This window comes from Apteryx rowi, unplaced genomic scaffold (assembly GCF_003343035.1).
Source record: "Apteryx rowi isolate R43461 unplaced genomic scaffold, aptRow1 scaffold_4, whole genome shotgun sequence".
In the NCBI taxonomy this organism is placed as follows: Eukaryota; Metazoa; Chordata; class Aves; order Apterygiformes; family Apterygidae; genus Apteryx; species Apteryx rowi.
The window spans coordinates 7,242,349-7,258,923 of NW_020450529.1; positions in this window are offsets into that span (position 1 = coordinate 7,242,349).

Genomic DNA, 16,575 nt, shown 5'->3' on the forward strand with positions numbered 1-16,575 from the left:
GCATGAGCAATTACAGGCAAAAATGCCAATAACAGTAATAGTAATCGTAATAATAAATATGACAGGAGCTGCCTGAAAGAAATAATTTGCAAAGTTAGAGCTTTTCAAAACTCCTACCCGAGGAACCTTTGGAGGCTGTTTCTTGCAGAACGACAAAATATCTTTTATGGTAGAGTTAACCAGGACTTAGACACACATCCTCCTCAAGACAACATATACATATACATCCTCCGCAAGACAACATATCAAGGCTCCATATTTCTGAGAATATGAGAGAAAGGATCAGCTGCATCCATGGAAAAACACAGCCTGTGCCTTTTCCTTGAGATTTCTTTCATGTTTTCTTTTTTTCTGATCTTATCAACAACACTAACATATAGAGTAAATAAGAGTTCAGGTATTCTGGCTTCATGCATGCAATGTGTTATGCCGTCAGCAGACAAGCCTAGAAATCTTCGGTCAGTGAAGAAAACGAACCCTGTAACACCAACACTGCCAAAAACCTAGCACACAAAATAACATCAGAATACACCAAGTGCACTTCTGGCTGACAGACAGCCCTGCCGCATACACCTTAAGCAATCCATATGGTTTAAGTCAGTGTAAGTTGACACTGCTGCCATTATGCCTTCCCCTCCACTGCTGTGCACCCTCTCCATTGCTTCCCCTGTGTTTGCAAGCTCAGGTAGTGCCAGTGCAAATGCAGGAAAAGGAGTGGTTCTGCATGGCCAAAGGAGGGACAAAAGGAAGGGGGCCCGTCAGTGCTCCAGCTTGGCTTAGCTTAGCCCTCATTACACCACCACTGAAGTTTAAAATATATGCCACATTTTTTGCACAGAAGAGGTCTGGAAAGCTGAACTCTAATTCTGCTCTCCCTGAAATTGGTGGTAGAGCTCCCATTGCTTTAGAAGAGCTAGATCTGTATCACTGCACTGAAGATCCCACCTGTCTTCACCAGCCTTGAAAACAGTAGGTTGTACACGTAAGTTGAAAATGCTCCTCTTCAGTGAGGAGTGATAGCACTGACATAGGAGAGATTCTCTGGCAGGCAGATGAACTCAGTACGGGCAGACTCAGCCACCTTTTTCATTTGGAGAAGCAGGTACTCTGCAAATAGTTGCATGCACTATTGAGGGTCTGGAAAAGGATAGCAGAATTTGGCCCCAAGGGAGAAGACTTTTCTTCTGCATTAGTTCCACAGATATCAGTAACATATGGAGGTTTGATGTAGTTAAGAAAGAAATCTAATTCAAAGTCATTTGGCTATAAGGATAATTTAACCATTCTGGTATTACAGAGTGATTACGTGTATTTGAAAAAGAAAAAAGCAAATACCCACAGGCCACTTGTTTACGATGTTGCAATTTCAAGAAGTTGCTATACGGCAGAATGGGGTGCTGATAACACAGGAGATAATCCAGCGTGATAGGGCTATCAGCACCTGAGCAGTAATAACTGATCTACTTCATATTTACCAAATGTACCAGGCACTCCGTACTATGTTTACCTAATGATTAAAAGGAGCAGTAAATGGAATGACTTTCTTTTAATCAGTATGTCAGCTTGAGCAGTGTAATGAAATTAGTCACAGGGTGAATACAGGCCTATCAGCCAAAAGGGGCATTTCACTGCGACCTACTTTTAAAACTTGTGACATCGTTGTTTCCAGGGCAGGTCATTGCATGATGCTGGGTTCTGTATACAAATGCAGTATATCAAAAATTAAAACAAATGCCCTTTTCCAGAATATTATTTTAACTACATTTCCCTACCTTGCAAGTTCACCAAAGTCTCAGCTAAGGATTATTTTTCCTTTAAGACACTTTTATTAATCATTTGTTTGAGTCCACCTAGTTGCAGATGGACAGTATCCAACAGTTCATCCCAGTTATCATTAACTATTAGTGGCCCTATTGTTACAATCAAGCTTTGCTGCATCAGCTCATAAACTGTCTTGCATTCACCTAATTTTTCACTTAATTATGAAATCCAGAATCCTCCTCTTTCAGGCAAGTTTGCTTACTTTAAAGGGCAGATAGTTGCCCATCTAATTGCTATTAGAAATGCGGTAGGTTATACTATTTAGCTGCTCTCATTGAGATGTGGAATATATCATGCTTTTTCCTTAATGCTAAAATATAAGGTATTGTCACCTACATGGAAGCTACAGCATATGAAATTTTAGACACAAACGCAAATCAAAAGAGGTGATGTCTCCTCAATGCTGAGAAGGTAAGCATGTATTTTGCCCAATTTAATGTAGGAGTTTGTTAGGGTTTCATTTTAACTTTATCTTACCAGCCTTTTCCAGAAATTTGCTTTGTATCTGTTCTGAGAAGAAACTTGTCATGAAACTTAGACTCTAAAAGCTGTAGGGCAATGAGCACTTATTTACCTCACAGTCCAGTCAGTACTTGATGATATAGTGTATGTGACTACTACAGTGAAAACACCTATAACAAGAAAAATAGGATTTTTTTAAAGATTCAATACTCAGTTCTATCCTGATATGGAGTCAGCAGTTATCAGAGTATAAATAAGAGCAGAATTTGGAAGTCCACACGTAGTGTTATCATACATAATACACATCTTTCATTCATAAAGCATATTACCCTGTGTTTCAATACAGTATAATGAATCTGCCAGTATCCACAACTTGAATGAGCTAGGAGGAAAGAAGCTAAGGAGTGGAGGACGCATTTCACCCAGTGCAGCATCTTGACATTAGAGGGCTCCATAATACACAGAGTATGGCGAAAGAGAGTCTCATTTTGAGGTCAATAGAGATGACACTCAGGAGACCATTACAGACTCCTCTTGGAGCTATGGTTTGTTCATATAGTAAATTCATCTTCTGGAGTCCTAGTGTTATGTTAACAGCCCCCTTACTGCACAATGTAAAGAGCTGATCTTGTATAAAGTTATTTTAGTAGTTCATATTTGTTTTAGAAAGTTTTGAGTGTGGCTTGATTTTACTAAAAGACTTTAATGGAGATCACAGATCTACCTCTCTCTGGTGTTATGGTGGATCTGATGTTATGCTGGTATCGTCTATCTTCCCAGAACTCAAAAAAATAGCATAAACTCGCTATCATGTGATCCTGTTCATGAGACCCAAATGCAGTGAGTGTCTATCCCTGACTCTGATCAAATCGGGAACTCAACTTGGCTGTAACAGCTGCAGAGACACCTTTTAGGAAGGTGCAACTTGTCTTCCTCACACTTCAAAGAGCCTAATCCTAAGGATATCTTACTAAGGAATAAACACACTCATGAGTACAGTGAGTCCCATTCTATGGAAGATAAAAGAGCTTTTCCAAGTAGTGTTTGCACAGTTCCAGGGTTGCAAAAGTGAACTGGCTCTTTATTAAGGCAGCCACTTATACAGGTGCTTCATTCAAGCCATTGCCCACACACAAACTTTGCCCCCATCAGCTCTTCCTTCCTACATCATCCACCTCCTGAGTAAGTGGTTACCACAGGAGCAAGCAGGTTCACTGACTTGTGGTAGGCTACAAAAGAAATCAGTTTCGTGGACCAAATTAAAACTTTCCCCTTTTCCTGTGCTTAGAACCAGTAGAACATAGTTTTCTATAATTAAAGATTGATATATAGGTCTAGCTTTCTTTGCAAATATTGAAAGAGGTTGGATTATTGTGGCAGGGAAGGCCAGCTGATTGTTACAAACTGTGATTTCCTAAAAGAAAATCAAGCACAGCTGGCTAAAGAAAATCTTGTGCTGTGAATTCTTGGCCTTGTCCTGATACAGAAACCATTTTTTTCTCAAATGCTGCAGGCATAATTTGGTCCCATATTTCTGGAAAACATCTGTACAAATATTCATTTTACTAGTCAACAACAAAGGCAGTAAAGGAGAAGCAAACTACTGTGTAGAGTATGGTCACCAGTTAAGCACAGAAAACCTCTGCATCTTTTTCAAAGTTATAGAGTCGGACACTCCAACTTCAGCACTTGCAAATTGTGTATGCCCAAGACACCCAGGCAAATTCCCACCGTGAAAGGCAACGGCTGCTTTTGAAGCAATGTGTGAAATTTACACCAGCTGAAGATCTGGTACTCGCTGTTGAATTTATTAAGCTTGAACCAAATCCCACTGTAACCAATGGGGAAAAAAAATCCCTTCACTTCAGTGCCTTACAGAACAGGCTCACTCTTTGTGGACCCCTTTGGGCCATGTGACACGGATATCAGCAGCTTTCAAACCGTGACCATCTGATTAACACAAGGATACTGACTCATTCTTGGTTTACTGAAAAATCCCATAAGTAATATAAGTGCCATGTATTTGGTCACAAAACTGCTATGAAAGGCTTACAGATTTATATTTCTGAAACCAAGTACTCTCTGAAAAATTTGGGGGTGAGAGGGAGTAAATTATCTCTCTCACATCTGTGCCCACAGCGTATTGAGCTTGGTACCCAAATCACAGATCAATAACATTCTGGCAAGAGGATTCTTCATCGTGCCTCATTTGGAGATAAATTCATGTAACATGGGAGGCAGTCACAGGAGGAGAGCAAATAAAAACATAGTATTTCCTTATGGCAGCTGAAGTTTTTGCTGAATTTCTAATTTTTTTGTCCACATTTGATGGGTCACTGATTTAAATAAATTAAAGACATAAATCATATAGAAACTGTAATTGAGGGACTATTTTTTCACTTTATGTTCATAAAATATATTTATTTCACAGTGTTTTATGACCTCAGCTGTTATTATATTCAGATAGTTTCTTCCTTGGGATTTCTCTCTGCCTGTTTCCCAAAGTCATAAGCTACCCATACCAGCAGATTACGGGATCCTTGCTAAGATCTAGTTGTCTTTCCTGCCCAAATTCCTCCATATAGCAATATTCTCTGAAACGCCTCCACCAAACAAGATATGCCCTTTTCTCCAGTAACTCAGACATCCCAGAGGCTGCAGACTACCATTGACCTGATTTTGGCAGCCAGTCTCAATGTGGACTATACCAGAGCAAAGATCAACCAAAGCTGTGCAGCACTTAAGGGTGCTACTATGCTATGTAAAACACTGAAAAAAAAACACTGGGATAAATGTCATGGATAAAGCTTTCAGAGACTATTTGTGGCTGGAAAAGTGAGCCAGTAAGGTACCTGAGGGGCCAGGAGCTAGCGAGGGGTGCAGACTGCCTGTACAGCTCCGAGCTTACAGCTTTCCGGATACGCTGCACCACTACAGCCTGTTGGTGCTGGCCATTACGGCTGACTGGAGAGCGACAGACGAGAAGAAGACGGCACAGAATTAAATATTCTAAAAATGCAGATGTGACTAACATCCTTCAGCTTGCCATGGAGCTCAGTGAAGAAAGCAAGCTGTCAATGACACATCTGCTCACGATTTTTCCATTTATTAAATTTGAAACCAAATTTTGACAGTGATAAAACAGAAGGAACAGTTGTGTGTTTGTATTAAAACATCATTTGGATAAGCAGTAACCGGTGATTGGTGTAAAAGAACATCTGTGATATTATCCTGCTATTTTTGTCTGAATCATGTCACACTGAGAAAGGCAAAGAAAGAAGAAGAAAAAAAAGAAATGAAATTATCACATATGATTGTTCAAATTGAACTTTGCTAAGGACACACTCCTCCTTTTTATTTTCCAGTGCAATTCTCATAGAGTTAACAGCTGTCTTTTCTATGGAATCAAATAAACATTCTGGTATTTTGGTTTGACTATGAATCATGCTTCTAAAACATTTTTGGTGATTAATTTTTAATCCCAAATTGATAAATTCCTGCTCACACAATAACGCTAACATTAAGATCCAAGTCTTTGTGAGCTACAATCTGAATCTCCCTTGTTAGTACTAAAGGGGTTTATTTTGTCTGTGAGAAAAATAATTAACTATAGCAGAAAACAAGGCTGAGATGAAGAGGACAATAGGAAAGATATGATTTTTTAAACCTAAAGCATGTTAGCCTTTTGTTAGGTAATAACAAAGCCACTTTGGTTATTAGTATCCACTGTAAAAAGACTGAGAAAATTTATTCTAGCCACAGAAAAAGCATTTCCATTGTTGCATAAAAGCAAATGTTTTCTTTGTGTGTATAAGGGGTTTTTTAAAAGCATTTATAGGACTTTCAGCCCATCATAGTTTATGTCAGGCAAGAAAGTGATAAAAGATGTTGATTTTATTAATAACTTATATAGGAGAAATATTTAGAGCCCGCTCAGCAGGTGGTAAATTGAAGGTCCACAGTAACAAACAACTCAACAGAAACAGCAGACATTAGAATTGCTGTACAGAAAACTGTTCACAACTCTATGCGATCATTAAACCCCTTTGCAGGAATTTGCAGTACATTTACATACATATCTCTTCCTCCTGGAAAGAACATCCATTTGCTTGACGTCTCTAAGGCTCACTCCCTGCTCCATTTTCCCCATTACTGAAGGGTTTTCACAACCGGCAGCGATGGTCCCTGAGGACCTGTGGAAAGCTGACGGGTATGTGATCTGAAATGTGTTCATGCTTGACCCTGACAGTTCACTGTTTAGATGTTACTTCAGACGCTTCTTTGAAAAAAATCAATTGTTTATTATTAAACTGAGAAACCATCTATTTACCATCCCTAACTGAGGTTAATAGGAAAGGGGTATTGGCTCTACAGTTTTGATCTTAGTCTAGTGGTTAAAAAAAAAAAGAACTTTTTAAATGAAAATTTAACTAATAGCAATATTCCTCAGCATTCAAAGTCTGTATGGTCATTTAAAGAAAAACTTTTTCGATACAGACCTAATCTTCCTTTTAAACAGAGCTAATCTCTATATACCACTATCAGGTTATGAGAGAAGCTTTTGCAATACATTACAACCTTCTTTGTCAAATGTTTTGGGGGTCGGGCTTTTTCACTGCTTTCTCTGGGGATTTTTGAGCTGTTAAGTCACTGTTGCAGGAGTCGGGAACTAGCGTCAGCATCTACTTAGTCACGTACTTCCAGTGGAAAATTGTTCAAACTACTTACTCTGTTTTATGTCTCCAGCAAAATTTCTTCAGCTGACAGCAACGCGTGAAGATACTGTCTCCAACATAAAATTTTTAAAAGATCAGACAGTAAAGTGATGTCAAACAGTTGCCTAAATTGAAGGTGAAGCCATTAATTTAAGGCCTAATTCTGTAATGCTTGCATTGATCAAATTCCTACTACTGCTAACATTAAAGAACTCCTTGATTTTGTGCATAGATGATTATTATTAAAAGACTGCCTTTAAAAAAGCCTCTCTGTACACGTTAGATCAATAACCTGTCCAAGAATCACGGAGCTGTGAAAATGAGTTATAGAGGGAACTGTGAAGATAAATTATATGGAGTAATTAAATAAAAAAGCATCATTTATGCTTGACTGGGAGAAGACGTTTTTGTGAATATCTAGTCAACATTTTAATGCATTTTTTCATTCTTAAAAGATGCTGAAAAATTCTAAATTAGGCCTTTCTGTTACTGTGGTTTTGGTACCTTTCTTAATTAAGCCTAGTCTCAAGGGGAGGGTCTGTTTATGATTCTAGATGTAGGACTTTGCTTAGAGAAGACCAAAAAAAGCATAAGCAAAGATGTGGGAAAGACACTGGTACATCATGCACTCCTGGTGCAAATGAATTAGAAAAGACGTGCTAAGAACTTATAAAGCAATCATAGCAGGTGGCAGAGGCGAGAGAAGAAGAAGAGCAGATTAAGAGCTGGAGAGAGAAGGCTGGAACCAAACGCTTCGAAAGGCCATCAATCTGAGCCCACCACCCAGCGGCTCCTGGCCCCGACGCTGACATCCAAATCTGGCCACTTTAGTAATCTCACTTGACAATTATTCAGATTATTCATTTGAGGCAACATAGAACAAATATACGTTTTAAAACATCAAATTATCCTGTCAGTTAGAATTACCAATCTTCTACCATAAGAAGATTGTGTCTTTCAGAAGAGACTTTAGAACATTAAAGCAATGCTTCCACAACAGTAAATTGGTATGGTCATAACTGTATTATTTTGCTACTTAATGGCCTAGAGCACAGGACATGGTGCATGTCTCAGTTTACTTTCTTGAGAAGGCAATTGACAATACAAGAGAACATGGTATATGCTTTTTATCTATTTATGAGAAGCCAAAAGTGATGAAACCACATAATCTGAGTTTCATAGGCACAACAGTCATATTTATTTAGTGTGCCCTCTTTATGATGGATTTTTAAAAGGTGTAATCCACATGAGTGCCATCATATCAGAGAACAAGAAATTGTTCAGATTGTTTCCTGTTTCCAACTTCTGTATTTGGGAATAAAATGCGTAATGTGGACAGTGCAAGTGGGCATTCATAATTCTTATCATTTTTATAGTACAAATGAATTCATAATAGAGCAATGGAAAATGGAATAATTTGACATTTTGCACTTTAATATGCATGTTTTTTATATAGTACATATGTATACATAATATGTTTGTATAAGTGTGTTTAGCAAGTTAGAGGGCTTTATTAATTTTGCAATTACTATGATAGTAAAAACATTGTTTCTTTAACCTCTCTGTTGTTTAATAGAAATGACAAGTAGATCAGACATTGGGAGATGAATGAAGCAGCGCTGAGAACAGTTTCCTTGGAAAAAAAACTCAATAAACACATACAGTTGTAAATCTAACCACTTTTCTTGGCAAAATAGCATTGAAAAACTGTTACAGATTTATAAAATGTTGTAAAGTGGCCTTTTTAGGATTGAACAAGAATTCTGTACTGTTCTGTTAAAGATGGCTGATCACAAATCAGTTTTTCCTTTGCATTTTCCATCTTAGTTTGTAGAAACGACATGCTTGTAACACTGGCTACTTCTACCACTAAACATTAATTTTATCATAAATCATACAATATTCTACCCAGAGTCCGATAAAACTAGTGAGTACTGACTGCAGTAGTGTAAGGTCCTATATTTAACAATGTAGCTGGGATTACTTAGGGGAAGTAAAGCTGAGTAGAGAGGTATTGTACACTTGTATTAGGGGGTGCATTATTTCCAGAAGATAAGGTCCGCTATGCAGGCTCCTAATATAGTCTTCCATCAATGCCCAGTCTGCTAAAACAGTGAATGGAAGTGACTGATCTACAATTTGCATTCTCTTTTCAGTCCATCAACAGAACATTATTAAAACCATTGAGCCAAAACCCATTAGAACAGCACTCACGTATGAAACAATGCACAGGTCTGCTTGTTCCCACTTTTATGCACTGCTATAGGACTATAAATATTCATCGTAATGTAACTGAAAATTATTGAAGTGAGAAAAAAGAGAAACAGGGAAGCCATTTGCTTCAATTCATAAACAGCATCTGTTGGGAAGTTATTCATAGATTGCTTCAGGGCCTGCTGAGCAGTAAGCCCATGGAAAAGGATGCCATTGCAAGCAAATTGGCCAAAACTGCAATGGAGATGCTATTAAACATGATTCACTGACAGCCAGGGAGAATGATCAGGCACTGGGTTGTTTTATGTCTTCTTTTATCACTGGGACACAGAAGTAGCCTCCAGCCAAAGTCTCACACAGTTCAAATTAGTAGAGCAACCTTCTAAGTATATTAAGGCCTAACTTGTGGCAAGAGAAAGTTGCATGAAGTGATATTATAGTGAACAGTTGTTTCCTTGTCGCTACCTGAGGCACATGCAAAATCCCCTTGCAAAACAGGGCAGCAACAACCTTTCCTACTGCATATATTTGGTCAAAAGGTGCTTAAATGGCTTCTTGCAAGAAGGTGAAAACGCAGCCTAATGGGTGAGTGAAAACTAATTAATAACAAGCTAAGCATATTTAGCTACTCGTTAAATTTTAAAATACATTATGGTTGAAAAGTGACGTGATGCCAAAACAAAGTGGATCGAGTAACATGACGTGGATACCCACATACAAACATTTTCAAATATAGATTATTATTGAGAATAAAATACTGAGCTGTCAAATTTTGTTTGCTGATTTGCAGAGCAGAGCTACTGGTGAGGCAAAGCAGTTCAGCCCTGCAAATTCAATGCAAATGGTGCTGACTTTACAGCTAACGATCTGGCCCAAATTTTTTACTGCCTGTGGGATTTATCACATCACGAGGAATTTGAAAAATGCACTTGCAATCAATATGTGGACAAATAATTTTCCCAGCCTCATTCCTCCTCTTGTTGCAAATTATTTATACTTTTAATTAACTTCAGCAATTCACTGACTGTAAGTAACTAAAACTGCAGTCCCCTTAGTAAGCTTCTGGAGGTTTATTTGTAGAAAGTGTGCCAAGCTACCTCCCTGCATTATAACCAGCATCCTGTACCAGCCCACAGTTCATAACGTGGTGGGTTTGCTTACATATTTGCTCGCTTTTCCTGTATCGTAACTCATATGAACTGCAAGAAACAGAGCTATTCAAATGATCTTTATTTTGCTTGTGTCTGTACCTGCTACTTTTGACTGTTTCCAAATATACCCATAGATTTTTTTCTCTTCTCACAAAAATTTGAGGAAAGAGCTGTTCTTGAGCTCTTCTTGACCTGCATACAGTGGGAGACTTTCAGATGACTTGGAGGCTTTAAATCAGGCCCAGAAATAGGACTAAATTTGCAAGCAAAGGTATTTTCTCATAAGCAAACATTCATCATTTGTCATTCAGTATGTACATTTTGTTTTTTTGTTGAAACACTCACTTGCACTCTGTTAGGAACAGGACTGAGAGCCTGCGACCCAGGTGAGTGAAGGCCTCACAGCACCATTTTGCTTGCGTGCACTTTTGAGAGCTACTTGTGACTAACAAATGCATTCCCACAAATTAGGACTGCTCTAAGATAATTTATTCGCCAAGTGCCCTGGATTGTGCTAACTAGCGGACATTAGTTACTTCTATTTATTAGACTGCTTCTTAGGAAAGCTAAGTGAGATTCATAAATCAAATTATTCATTTAAAGGTTTACACACTCTCCAGGAACAGTAAAAGTTTTGGTGAGAGTGATACATTTAAGAGGTAACAAATGCTCAAGCAGAGAGAAACTTCCACTCAACATTGAAATGGAAGAGAAAACATTTAAAGAAGTTTAGCACTTCTTCACCCAAATTTTCCTCTATGTTACCTTTTGCCATAATATGTCCCTTTAGATTTCATTTGCATGGAACTGTTTGAGCAATTGAGATTTTACCAATAAGAAATGTTACTGAGAAAATATTTATGGGCAATAAACTACTTATCTGAACACATACAGGATATGTAAATATGCACAACTTCAGCACTGTCCTGTTCAAGCTGAAGAAAAATACCACACAGTCAAGTGCACATAATTAAGCTACACACCCTGAAAGTTTCAGACCAGCCAATGGGCGCACTATTCAAATGTGCATGATACTATTAAGTATTAGTAAGGCTAAATGAGAAAAATCAATGTTTGACAAGCAAAAGCAGAGCTTAGCTTCAAAGACTAATTATTCATTGCATATAACATGCTCCTCCTTTGATCTCTCCACAGCCAAGTTGAGTAACCCTGTTATTTCCTTATACACCCCAATTTTAAGCACCTGAGAAGTTGGTCCAGTAGTTCCCACAGGAAGCCAAAACGGGTTTTCTAAATCAGGGACATCCTGGATGGAGGCTAGTTTTGGATTCACACGTACACAGTCAGAACTGACTTGAGACTGGTTCTGCCACGCTAAGTAAATCCCGTTACTGTCCTTCCTCTGTCAAGACTGCTAATAAAATTAAGGGCTCAACTTCTTGCAGATTTAGGCTCCATGTTCTTCAAGGAACTGCATTTTTGGGTGCCCATCTTCTTACATTTCCAGCACAAAATGGCAGAAAGCATTTTAACGAAACTATCATACACATCTCTCTAGTCATAACTTCCCTACTCCCTTAAATGAAGCTTCAGGGAGAGTTCAAAAGGAATTGGCAGAGATTTGGAAAATTTAAAGTCATTTTGACCATGATCAAAACACGACATTCTTGTTTAAGGAAAAAGAAAATTAATTTTTAAAAAATGCTACTGCATAAATTAGAGCAGTTAGGAACAGCTCTAATTTGTGCTCACACCATTTATGTAGATTTCCATTCCTTTATTTATCCCTTTATTAAATAAAGGGAGATACCATAGCAACCCCCGTCACACACTTCCATTCGTGTATTGATTCTGCATTATTCAATCTGTGTAGATTTTATTGTGGCCATTGTCTCACATTATGCTGCAGACTCTCTAAAGATGAGCCCAAATCAAAACCATTCATCCTAATCCTCCTGCATTTAGGGGCTATGAAGAAATTGGGACAGAGATGTAACCACGCTCAGGAACTGGCTTGGGTCCAATAAAACCTTACTTGTGCAGACTTTCACCAAATCCTTTCATCTCAACTCCCATTTTGTACCATCTCCATCCAAAATACCAACCAGCCCAAAGCCCAGTCATTCATCTGAACGAACCACATTTATAGTGAGGGCGAAAACAAAAATAATATGCCAGTCAGCTTTGAAATAGTCTTGCTCTGGCACATTTCCAGCAAAACTCTATGTTCCTAACAGAAGACTAGTCCTTTAAGCAAAAACAGTTTTATAAAAGCTGTTTGTCAGTATAATTGCAATTTTTTACATTGTAAGCATATTTGTGGCCATTCACCAAAATTGTGAATGGGACACTTTTTCCTAGGTTTAGTCCCTTATGTGATACAGATCATACTCTATAATGGATCATCTCACTTTTGTTATAACGCTACAAGTGACTATTGGTATTACAATCATTCTGATTCCTGAAAATTAAAATGAACCCACACAATAGTCTATCAAAGCACTCAACCACCCAGTGCCCTAGCACCACCCATGCCTCTGTAATTAAGTGCGAGCCTAAAACACAGCAGTGATTCAGAACCTATACACACACGGAACATGGCCTGGAAGTGTCCCACCTAACCTAGATACCTAACAAGCACGTAAATTAGATGTGTAGTTATTCTTAGTGATTGTACAACTTTCTACTTCCTTCCCCTACAGCTGCTAGAGTTCAGTTAGACTCCCAAGTTAGGTTCCTCAAGTTAGATAGGCTGAATCTAGGTCAGTCTGTCAAGACGGTTTATTTCTACAAGCTCTGCCTGGGCTCTGCAAAGACATGAGCTGGCATTTCTTGCATGCCAAGTCATTCCAGGAGCCCTGTGACCGTGGCAGCCTGACTCCAGCCTGACTTAGGAAAGGCAGAGTGAATTAGCTAAGACTTGGCCAGGTAGTCATGCAATCCAAGAAGTTTGAGTCAGACAGCATACCTCCTACAGCCTCAAATATGGGCAGCACAAACTCTTGGGTAGACAGACCCTCAAAAGGCACACAACTGTTCATCACTGACAAACTGTGGAAGATGCTTGGGAAGTCTTCCTCTGAGTTACTTATCCCAGCAAGGAACAAACACTTTTTGTCTGTTAAGGCCTTGATGCAAAAGAGAAGAGCTGTTCACCCAAACTGTGAGAGAAAGTTGGATAACCACTTTTAATGGCATATGGCATGTCCATCTGTTAAGGCTATGGCACGCCACACATCTGTTTTCTGGCACTGGCCTGGGAGCAAAGCTGCTCTGTGCTGCTATCGATACCTAAAATCCCTGCCTAAACAAAAAGCATTGGCTTTCCCATGAAGGGAGGATTGAGCAGTAAGCTCACCTCAGCATCCTGAGACACACCAGGACGTATCATGCAGGTGCTTGTGCCTTCTGCACACAGATCTGAATTGGTGTCTGCAAACAGCAGTGAGCGCAGATTTTGCCCACACAGACATCCTCTTCCCATACAGGTAGAGATGGAAGAAAAGAGAATGGAAGAAAAAGAGAACAATTTCATTGTAAACACTCTCTTCACATCAAACTTCCTTGACAAGCTTAATCCTAACACTTCTCACCAAACAAGTTGTAAATAAAAGCAATGGAGACATTGTCTGTGGCTTTTTGGTTTTCTGAACATGCTCTGAATCTTAACAGAGCCGAATCTTAACATCCCAGACCCTGATTCTGAATTGTGAAGTGCCTCAGCAGTCAGCTGTATCCATAGTTTTACTGAAGACTTAAAAAAACTAAAGGTTCTTGTCCTTAATATTCATTACCCTTCCAGGAGGCAGATGAAAAAAGTACAAGACCAGGCAGTGATTAATTATGAAAAAAACCCACTGGGGCAACACCTAAATTCAGCTAATCTCATTAGTTTCCTCTTTCCAGGGCAATTCTCTTTCTCATGTGTGGTGTCAGCTAAGGAAAACTATGCAACCAAAAGTCTTCCCCCCAAATATTATTTGCCAGGTTTGAGGCTCTTTATGATGACAATTTGAATAACCTAATTATATTTCCAGTCCAAACAATTATGTAAATGGGAGCAAATGTGAAAACTTCATGTGTGCTGTTTGAAATGATACTGTTCACTCACCAAAAAACTAATCAATATCTCTGGAGTAGTTCTGAGAGCGAACACATAGTCATAAAACACAGTAACAGAGTGTGTTAGTGAGGACAAGAAAAAAAAAAGAAAAAAAACAACAAATGACATGGCTTCAGCATGTAACCCAGGAAACAAAAATATCTCATCCAGCTGGCATTTTTCAAAGTGATATATGTCAATATTGCATTCCCTTGTAGGTTAACTGAATCTATCAAAAACGGATGCAGACTCAGACTTGGTTGAACAGTCTCTTTTTTACAGCTTTCTTGCGAAAGTTCAATTTACAGTATAGGAGGCCAGCAGTTAAACAGAGCCACATATCTCTAACCTGCTGTTCTCTGCCTGCATTTGATTTTTATAAATTTGTGCCATAGTATAATCAGAGCTTTCAGCACTGAAAACATGCAGTCCCTTTTGTTAACATTTTCAAATTTCAAAAGTCAGCAGTGGGAAGTTAAATCAAAAATTGCTTGGCCTTATTCTTTTCATTCAGTGGAGCAAAACATAATAATAAAAAGAAGCTTTTTGTCACCCAGAGAAAGCGAGCTCTTTAGGCACTGTGAGCAGAACCAGTACAAGGGATTCTTAAACAATGGGATGACAATTGGTAATCCTGATAGGTGAAAAATGGTGTGACTGAACAAAAAGGATTCATCTGTTTTTTCACTTCTCCTTGCAAAGAGAATATGAAATGGAACATCATATGGCTTTCTATTACTATTATTATACATAAATAAGAAATGGAGTGTCCTATGGTTTTATATTACTATTATTATACATAATTAAATAAAGCTGGACACACAGAACAAGTTCATAATTCTACAGAAGGTGCCAAAGGAGGGTTTCCCAAGACATCGGGATGACACTGTTTTCTTATGACACCCGCATGTGAAAATCTGTGTTCACAGAAAGACACTACTCATACAGTCCATCCATGTGAGAGAAAAGGATGAGTACATTGTACATTAGCAGTGCTTATATTCTGCGACTCTGTGAGCCCTGATGATCTAAGTGAGGAAAGGGTATTTTGAATATTAAATAATAGTCACAATGTAATGCACTCGAGAGAGCATTGTACCTGTTTCAACACATTTCCCCTTTCACTTAGCTATGGCTCAAGGATAATTCACTGCCATCCCTTTGCCCTCTAAGAATACTAAGTGCAATCTGTAGCTCTAGTGAGCTTTTAGTATAACTAAGGTAACTAAAATACATTAGAGGAAAGAGATTGTAAAGGACAGAGTGGCACTGGAGTGTCCCACACCCTACCAGCTACTGCTAACACTAGTAACACACTACCTACCACCACTCTGAACAAGAGTACTGCACATGGGTTAAAGCCCATCTCAAAGCTTCCGTATGCTTCTATCTGGTAACTGGAAAAAGGGGGGGAAAAAAAGAGGAAGAACCAACTTCTGTTCTCTTCGGCATAGTCATTGCTGTGATTTCGGGATCACACAGGTGCACCAGAGACACTAGTAGAGAGCAGTCGCAGCTGCCCAGCTGTGGCACCCCCAAACCTCTGTTGGCACCAGCACCCAGTAAGCGACTGGGCAAGCATTCAGGTCACAAGCCATCACTAAGCTTTGTGCTGTCACGCTAACAAATCCAAAGCTAGTTAGTTTAATGCCATCTTTGGTGTGTCTCCACGCCATAACATTCACAGCAGCAACTGCAGGGCAGACATACCAAGGGACAGGCCAACAGATGTGGCGAGCTGTGCTCACAGCTAGGGGTGTGGAGTGTTTGATCTACAGCATGTACATAATTAGTTCCATAATTGAAAAAGTTTCTTTTATTTCTAAACATCCACGCTAAGCTCCAAGTAGAAAAATGTTTCTCTAAATGCAAACTGGCAGAGGAAATTTCCATTCATGGGAACTTTACTTTTATTTCAAGGAAGAACTCAAAAGAGAAGAAATAGATAAGAATACTCAGAAGACTCACAGCCCAATCTTATGCTTTTTCTGTAAAAATTAATTTAAAAAAATAGTTACAGCTTGCTTCCCAAATCTAGCTCAAATCTGGTAAGAAGTAAAGCTACAAACGTTAAGCTAGGTGCTGTTCCAAAGCAAGTATTTTGTTGGGAAACTGTTTAGACCACAACAATTCTGAAATATTTGACAGT